We start from the raw sequence: 9,474 nt of genomic DNA, 5'->3' as shown, positions 1-9,474 counted from the left end.
CAGCACCACACTCATCAACTCTGTTCCTACAGTCACAATATTCATATGGCTGACTCAGTTCAGTTCAGTTTCTGGTCACCGGTGACCCATGATGTTAAGAACTGATTACATACTTTTTAAAGTTTGGTCCTTGTGTTAATGTTGGGAAAGCATTGGTCAACTTGTGCAGGATTCCCCAAATATAAATATAATAACAGTCAGACAAGCCATACCTTTGTTTCTGTGAGGTTGATCGAAGATATCAGAGACCATACCTCTGCTCTTATTTACAACAATATCCTGGAAAATGATGGTTCATGGTGTCTGAGAGTGAGCAGTCTCCACTTTTTGCTTAAAACCAATTTTTTTGAACAATCAACATCACAAACGTCAAGCTCCCAGCCAGGCTGGCCTGACTTTTCCACCATTGGTTGATTGAAGACCAGTAGCCTTGAAGATAAGCATAGAGTGACAGAGATGTGCAGCACTGAAGCAGACCCTTCGGTCCAATTTATCCATGCTGATGAGATATCCTTAATTAATCTAGTCCCATTAGCCAGAATTTGATCCACAACTCTCTAAAGCTTCCTATTCATATACCCATCCAGATGCCTTTGAAATGCTGTAACTGTATCAGCCTCCATTACTTCCTCTGGCAACTCATTCCATACATCTACCACATTCTGCATGAAAAATTGTTCCTTAGGTCCCTTTTAAGTCTCTCCCCTCTCACCTTAAACCTGTGTCCTTTAGTTTCTGACTCCCCTACCCTGGGAAAAGATCTTGGCTATTCACTCTATCCATGCCCCTCATGATTTTGTAAACCTCTATAAAGTCACCCCTCAGCATCCGATGCTCCAGGGAAAATTGCCCCAGCCGATTCAGCTTCTCCCCATAATTCAAACCCTCCAGTCCCAGCAGCATCTTTGCAAATCTTTTCTGCACCCTTTCAATCTTCCATTACTAAAGAGTTATTTAACACAGTTTTGACTGCTTTATCCCATCACTGCAGCAAGTTTTCAGGGTACACTCTTAAGTACACTCTTATTATGTCTGTAAAGATTGTGAGAGTTCATTAATATCAAATCATCCTTTATTTTCCTTGGCTTTGTATCAAGTTCATCTTATCCCTGATAAAATGTGGATCTCAATTTTAAGTCTTTTTTTGTTGACGATCTCTTTAGATCTCATTTCAGAAATGTTCTTTCTTCAAATTTCAGTTATATTTTGGCTTTAGAAAAGATATTAGTTAGAAATGTGTTGTAATATGTTAATTGGGACTTCTGTCTTTAAAAAAATAACCTTTTCCTTCTCACAAGCCTAAAATGAATATTGAGAATTAATAATAACAAGATAATCAATTATTTTGGTCCCCTTCTTTAAGATATTAATTCAGAGGAAGTTCACTATGATGATCCCCAGTATGGAAGGATTGTCTTATGAACAAAGGCTAAACAGGTTGGGACTCTACTATTGAAGCTTAGAAGAATGAGAGATGATCGCATTTGAAACATAGGACTCTTAAGGACTTAACAGGATAAATGTGGAGAGGATGTTTTCCCTTATGAGAGAGTCTAGAACCGGACAGAATTTCTTCTCTCAAAATCATAGAGTCAAGGAAACAGATCCTTCAGTCCAACTCATCCAGGATGACCAGATATCCTAACCCAATCCAGTCCCATTTGCCAGTACTTGGCCCATATCCCTCTAAACCCTTCCTATTCATGTACCTATCCAGATGCCTTTTAAATGCTGTCATTGTACCAGCCTCCACCACTTCCTCTGGGAGCTCATTCCATACACTCACCACCATTTGTGTAAATAAAGTTGCCCCTTAGGTTCCTTTTAAATCCTACCCCTCTCACCCCAGTCTATGCCCTCTAGTTTTGGACTCCCCCACCCCAGGGAAAAGACCTTGTCTATTTACCCTATCCATGCGCCTCAGAATTTTATAAAACTCTATGAGGTCACCCCGAGCCTCTGACGCTTCAGGGAAAACAGCCTCAGCCGATAGCTCAAACCATCCAACCCTGGCAACATCTGAGAGTTTAGAGTCTTTGGTATTCCTTGCCACAGACTGCTGTTGGGCAGAGAAGTTGTGTATATTTAAGACTGAGGTGGATAGATTCTTGATCAGTAGAGGAATCAAGGGTTATAGGGAAAGTGCTGGAAAGTGGACATGAGGAATGTTGGATCATCCATGAACCAGTTGAATGGCGGAGCAGGCTTGAAGGACCGATCAGCTGACTCCTGTTCTTATTTCTCGTGGTCTTAGAACTTGAATGACAATGAACAATTTATTCTTCTCCTCAATGTCCAACATTAGCTGTAAAACTTGTTTTACCTTGTATTAAACCTCGTAACATCATTCTTAATGTACCTTAAATTTTGATTTTGCAATGTCCTTTCACGTTTGACAATTTTAATTCTCTCTGAGGCAATATTTGACATTGGATGTTAGATTTCAAATCTTCACATCATTCTAACCACAAAGACAACTTGTAGTTATATAATGATTTGAACATAGCTAAACATACTGACGAGCAACACAGGAGAGCTGTGAAGAGTAAAACTTGTTTGGAATATATAAGATCCCATGGTGTCTTGATTGGGTGGATGTGATAAGGATATTTCCTCCTGTGAAAGACTCTAGAACTGGGATCACTGTCTCAAAATAAGGCGTTGCCCATTTAAGACAAAGTAAAGAGAAATCTTTTCTCACAGAGGAATCTCACTGATGAAGCTGCTCCTTTCACGGTTATGCTGTCTTTGGCTTTTTGTAAACGACACAGACTCTGAAAGGTCTGGGTGTAGGGTTTTAGGGCCAATTTGTTTATAGCTAACAGATACTGCCGCAGGCAGAAGGCTTTCAAGTTTTTTTTACATGTATAAGGAAAGGGGAGTGGTCAGTTCTCCCAGCTCAGCTTTCTCTGGTTTGGTTTTATTTTAGCAATAGTGTGGTAAAAGCTGCTGGAACCAAAGAAGCAAGTCTAGGCTGATCCTCCTCTCTCTCTCTCTGACTTCTCTCCTGCAAGACCCTGTGTTTGATTTTACCTTATGTGCCAAAGGGTGTTTATGGGGATTTGGAACAGCATCATTAAGTTGGGATGGTCTGTTGGGTTTTTGGATATGATAAGTTATTCAGTACTCTGTTCTCTTTTATTTGTGTTTTGTTCAGTAATCATTCTGTTTTGTTTAAAGCTAAGTGGGTTGACCAGCTGCATCCTGGAATATCCACCTTACATCTGCTTAAAACAACTAGCAAAGTTAGGGTCTGGGCTACCTTCTTGAAATGTTTGGAGGGGGTCTGGCCTGGTCCATAACAGGATTTGGAACCTTTGGAGGTCTATTCCTCAAAAGAACTTTGGAATAGTGGGTTCTTGAATATTTTTACAGCAGAGGTAAATAAATTCTCGATAAGCAAGTAGTGAAAGTTTGTTAGGAGTGGACAGGAACGTGCAGTAATCAGATCAGACATGATCTTATTCAGTGGAGGAGCAGGCTCCTATGTTCATGTGTATGTACCTAGAAGCATTCCCTCTAACTTTCTAAGCAGCTGCATTGGCTTCCCAAAGCCCTTGTATGTCAGTGACTTCTGGTACCCAAGGTCAATGTCTTAAATGGTGGGATGGTGCCAATCACTGTGAGTCGAACATTAGAGCGGCTGCACCAATGCACCTTAAAGGGAATATTGACCCCAAGTAATAATGACTTACATTTTCCTCTGCGCTCTTTATTGCAAACAAAGGTTTTGTTTAGTCTTCATTATAAACTTAGTTTTAATTTAAAACACTGAATCTGAAATGATGTCTATTTCTTCTCATCCTATGCAATTGTACAACACCTTATTCCAACTCATAAAAAATTTATAATGAGAATATGAATTAAAATGGACTAAATACTGTAACCACTGCATATGGAACAGTAAATGGTTTAATACTTTAAGTACCATGGTTACGTAGCAGAAGTGACAGATCAGAATTCTACATTGTGTCACGCTCAATTACAAAGAGAAACATATTCTCATCTCAGTACACATTGAAATAAAAATAACTACACAAGCACAGGATATTTCACTGGTGACTGAGGAATGGTGACAGGTTGCTCTTTCATGAATGTAAAAGACCCATAAACAAGTGCCAGGTCTCTGATTTATGAGTTTCTTTCACATGAGTGAAATAATGACTGCACCTCACCATCAGTGGTGAGACATTCGGCTCATTTTATGGGAGTGTGGTCAATGGCGTAACCTTAAGTACATCAGCGAATGGATTCCCAATAGTGTTTGCTATTATTGACATCATATAAAAAAAACTTGCATTTTAGACACAAGGGTGGAAAGTCCTGTTAGAGATTTTTTAATCAATTGGATTAAAAAATTTATACATATAGGTCCTTGAATTTGTATTTACAAGTCACATAGTGTGAGGATCAGAGGATTCTGCAAGGACATTAGTTATTGGGGAGAGGGAGGCACACATCAGAAACTCCAGTATGCATTGCACATTTCCCTTATATGCCATTGACATTTGAGGGTAAGCTAAAATTTCTTATAGCCTGGAATTTAATTGTCTTTTCATGTTTGTCATATATATTTGGAATTTCTATTTTCCCTTAGAATTTTCTCTGAGGTGCATTAGAATAGAATAGAAACTTTACAGTGTGGCAATAGGCCATTCAGCCGAACAAGTCCACACTAACTCTCTGAAGAGCATCCCACCTAGACTCTCCCTCCTGCCCACCGTATCCCCATAACCCTGCATTTCCCATAGCTAACCCACCTTTCATATACATCCTGGATACTATGTGTAATTTAGCATGGCAATGCACCTAACCTACATATTTTTGGACTGTGGATGGAAACCCATGCAGACACGGAGAGAATGTTCAAACTCCACACAATCAGTTGCCCAAGGTTCGAATTGAGCCCAGGTCCCTGGCACTGTGAAGCAGCAGTGCTAACCACTGAGCCACCATGCTGCCCCATTCAGCCACCCCATTAGATTTCAAATTTTCACAGGTCATTATAAGTCGGAAAGTAACTTGACCCACTTGGCAAAGTGCAGAGATTATCATGCCCTGGGATTGCCACTGAAGTTTAGGTTCATTAGAATGATACCAGAAGTGAAGGCTTTAGTCTATGACAAGAAATTGAACAGTTTAGGTCTGTACCCTATGGAGTCTAGAAGAATCAAACTGTGACCTCTTATACAAAATTCCTCATATGGAGCAATTTTGTATAAGAGGTCACAGTTTTAGGAAAAGGGGCAGTAGATTTAAAACAGAGATGAGAAGAAATTACTTCTGGGGAATTCACTACCCCAGAGTACAGTAGATTCTGGAACATTGAGTACATATAGGGAGAAAATACTCAGATTTTTAATCAGTAATGGGTTGGGGGTTAGGAAGAATGGGCAGGAAGGTGGAGTACAGGCTGAGATGAGATCAGCCGTGATTGCATTGAATGGTGTAGCAGGCTTGAGGGGCTGAATGGCCATCTCTTGCTCCTAGTTCTTCTGTTCTTATGCAATGATTTAATCAAAGCAGTGAAGTCCCCTGTTTGCCTGGCTGTTGGAACCAAGTGAATAGCAAATATTGACAAAGTTCATATACTTAACAAGAACAACTTTTTATTACAAATAAGTAAATTCTAATCACAAGTAAGCAGCTACAAATTAACATATGACTCCACTGCTTAAAACCCCCTTTTGAAACCTCTATACATATGGAACAGCAAACAAAAAAACGTTGGTTTTATGGATGGACGGAGAAGAAAACTGGGAAGCACAGTTCAATAGCACCAGTCCATAGCATCCACTGAGGTTTTCTTTAGGTCTTCTTATTAACTCCAATAAGTCCCTCAGGTTTCCCTTACAGCTTCCAGCATTCCAAACAAATGTGTCCCAACTTATTACAATGGGAACACTTTGGCCTTTGGTATTTATCTCAATCATCAGTACTTTCCTTTCTGATCTGAAGACAAGGTCTTGGGGAATTCTTAGCTCTACATGTTTTTACCCTGGCTACTTGCCTTCTGTTCACCCATTCACTTTCTATCCCTTTTGAATTTATGCGGGTGACATAAATAGGTTACTTTCATGGATCAGCTTGTAAGTGTCAGCATTCCTGCTGCCTGTCTAGGATTTTCTCTTTTTCAATGTCTTTTCTTTGGTTTCCTTCACTTTTTCACAGAAAGCACAGGGTAACCACAGTAACTGCAAAGTCTCTTATTTACTGGTTAAGGACACCAGCTTACAGCAACTGGTAAAAGAGGAAAATAGTTTTTGTCTGGTCTGAGGTCTTTTTACTGCAGAGAGAGAGCGATAGACACATACGTGCGCACACACACATCATTTGCCTTTCCTGCAATCTGAAGGTTTCTCTCTGTATCAGTCACTCCCAAAAGCTGTACAGCTGCCTGTGAAACTATTAGAGAGTTGTCATCAGGCTGATGATCTTTAACATCCACAACTGGTCACAATAGCACACATCAATCAGTGACTTGTTGACAACCGAATTGCACCTGACATACATCGTCTGGGGTTGGGGTGACAGCAGCTTCCCAAGTTACAACAAAGCAGCAGTGTAAACAGTGCACACAGTGAGCTTCAAAATTTAAGGATACAGCCTGGACAAACCTACAATGAATTTGACAGAGTTAAGTAAAATAATTATGACAGCATTAGGTGTTGGATCTGCTTGTGAAGTCATTATGGAGATTAATCTCTTAGAGGAATTTTAAAACTTACTACCTTGCATGATAAGAACCAAAGGATTACAACCGGTAGTCAGGCAGCAGGAATGGCTGACACTTAATGAGCTGGTCCATAAAAGTAAGCGATTTCTGTCACCCGCATAAACTCAGAAGTAATAGGAAATGGGTGGGTGAACAGAAGGCAAGTAACCAGGGTAAAAGAAAATGGAGAGCTAGGAGTGTCCCAAGATCTCATCCTCAGATCAGAAAGGAAAGTACTGATGATTGAGGTAAATACCAACGTGTTCCTATTGTAATAAGGTGGGACACATTCATTCAGAATGATGGCAGTTGCAAGGGAAACCCATGGGACTTATTGGAGTTCATAAGAATTGTTCACAAAGGGAACTCAAAAGGAAAATTCCATGGATCAAATTTTAGTTATAACTATAAGTAAGCAACAGGAGGCGAATACTGCAGTGAGAGGACAAGAAGTAGGATGAGAGATATAAAAGGTGATTGTCTTAAGGAAAGATAACATGGTTTTCTTCAAATGAGACAGCAACGCCCATAACTATACTAAAGAATACAGCAGTGATGCAAACTGTTTGTGGGAGAAACATTTAATTTTCCCTCCAGAAAGTTCATTGGAAAGCCAAAGAGTTGGTTAATAGCTGAATAATACATCCCAGTTCCATTGTGTAAAGTCCAATTGAAATGTGATTTTTATCTGGAACAGTTATAGTTGGACCAATTAAGGTTTTACCTGTGGACAGCATGGATTTACTCTTGGGGTTTGATTTTACTGGAGTGAAAGTTATCGCTTTGCCTGTAATCATGGAAAGTCTGAGTGAAGTTAAAGAGGTGGAAAAAGTAACAATTGAAAGAATAGGGTTGGGGTATTTATCCACCACATGTCATAACCAGGGCAATGGCTAAACAAACCCTATCACCAGAAACCAAGGAAATATAGTAAGCAGATGTTAGAATAACCAAAACTGTAGTCAAGAATGAGGATATTTCAATAGAAGGGGTATGTCTTCATTAATTGAATCTCAGGAAAAGTTAATTAAATTGGTACAGACAGCTCTCAGTGAAGCTGAGACTGAAGGCGTTCCAGCATGTTATTATATTAAAAATTGATTTATGACAAGCAAGTAGAGACACCCTCACAAGCCTGTGTACAAAGAATATATGCTTGTTCATCAAATAATGTTACCACCCAAATATCGTGAGGAAATATTTCATTAGAACATGAAATTACTAGGGCAGGACATATAGGGGAATGGCCATTTCAAGCTTTATTAGACAGGTATCTTACATGGCCACGACTTCATAAGAAGGTAGTGCAGTTCTGTAAAACATGTCATATATGTCAAGTAGTAGGAAACCATCAACAAGTAATTAGACAGGCACCTTTGATACCCATACCAGTTTTTTGAAAAACCGTTTAGTCAGTTAGTGATAGGCTGTACGATAATTACCAAAAAACAAAACTGGGACATTAGTATGTCCTTGGGTCCAATGACTGAACAGGGGCACTGAGAAGGGTCACTGGATCAGAAACATTAACTCTGATTTCTCTTCATAGATGCTGCCAAACCTACTGAGGTTTTACAACAAATTCTGTTTTTGCTTTGAATTTCCAGCATCCACTGTTATTTTGGAGTTTTTTTTATCAGTATGTCCTTTTCCGTTAGGGATAGGTATATGACAACCCAATTTCCAGACACTATTTCTTTAAGGATCTTTACAGCTAAGATCAGAGTGGAAAGGTTAACAGCTGTTTTACTCTTTATGGACTACCAGTTGAAATATTATCTGACCAGAGTTCTAACTTTATGTCTCTACATCAGCTTGGAGATAAAACAATTGAATTCATCTACAAACACATGGAGTTTTTGAGATACCATCAGAAATCACAAAATCATGATTAAGGACCACTGTTGCAATTAGGAACAGGACTGGGACAAAGGATTATATTCCTTAATATTTGTCACCAGAGATTCCCCAAATGAATCTATTGGATTTAGTCTATTTGAACTGAGATATAGCCATGAGATTAGAGGCCCATTAAAATAGATTAGGGAGAAGTTCTGGAACTGAAAAGATTAAACAATTCTCTTCCATGGTGGCTAAGTGGTTAGCACTGCTGCCTCACAGCGCCAGGGACCCAAGTTCAAATCTGCCCTCAGATGACTGCTGGTGTGGAGTTTGCACATTCTCTCTGATATTGTGCAGGCCCCCCCCTCCCCCCACACACAGTCCAAAGATGTGCAGGTTAGGTGAATTGGCCATTCTAAATTGACTGGAGTGTCCACAGATGTGCAGGCTAGATGGATTAGCTGTGGGAAATTGGGAAATGCAGGTTTATAGGGATAGGTTAAGGGGTTGGGTCTGGTTGGTCTCTTGGAGGGTTGGTGCAGACGCAATGGGTTGAATGGCCTGCTTCCACACTGTAGGGATTCTATGAATCCTGAATGTTGAATTACATGTTTCTAGAAAAGTCTGAAGAAGCCATATTGGGCTTAAAACATTAATTCCGTTATTTTCTCTACAGATGCTGTCAGACTTGCTGAATTTCTCCAGCATTTTTGTTTTTAAGCCATTTTGCTTATTACCTACCTCTCTCTTATTCAAGAGGGTAAACAAAAGGGTAAAAAGAGTCAAAACAAGTGGTGGGAGCCCAACATTCGCCTTCTCATACCTTTCTGTGGAGAACATCCTGACTCTGAGCATCCCAAGGGGCCGACTGACCATGTCTAAACCTCTGGCCTGGTCTCGGAGGCTGCCCTTCACTT

Source organism: Chiloscyllium plagiosum, unplaced genomic scaffold, assembly GCF_037043375.1.
Source record: "Chiloscyllium plagiosum isolate Xiang-an unplaced genomic scaffold, Cpla_swu_hap1 HiC_scaffold_37, whole genome shotgun sequence".
In the NCBI taxonomy this organism is placed as follows: Eukaryota; Metazoa; Chordata; class Chondrichthyes; order Orectolobiformes; family Hemiscylliidae; genus Chiloscyllium; species Chiloscyllium plagiosum.
This window is presented reverse-complemented; position numbering follows the sequence as displayed.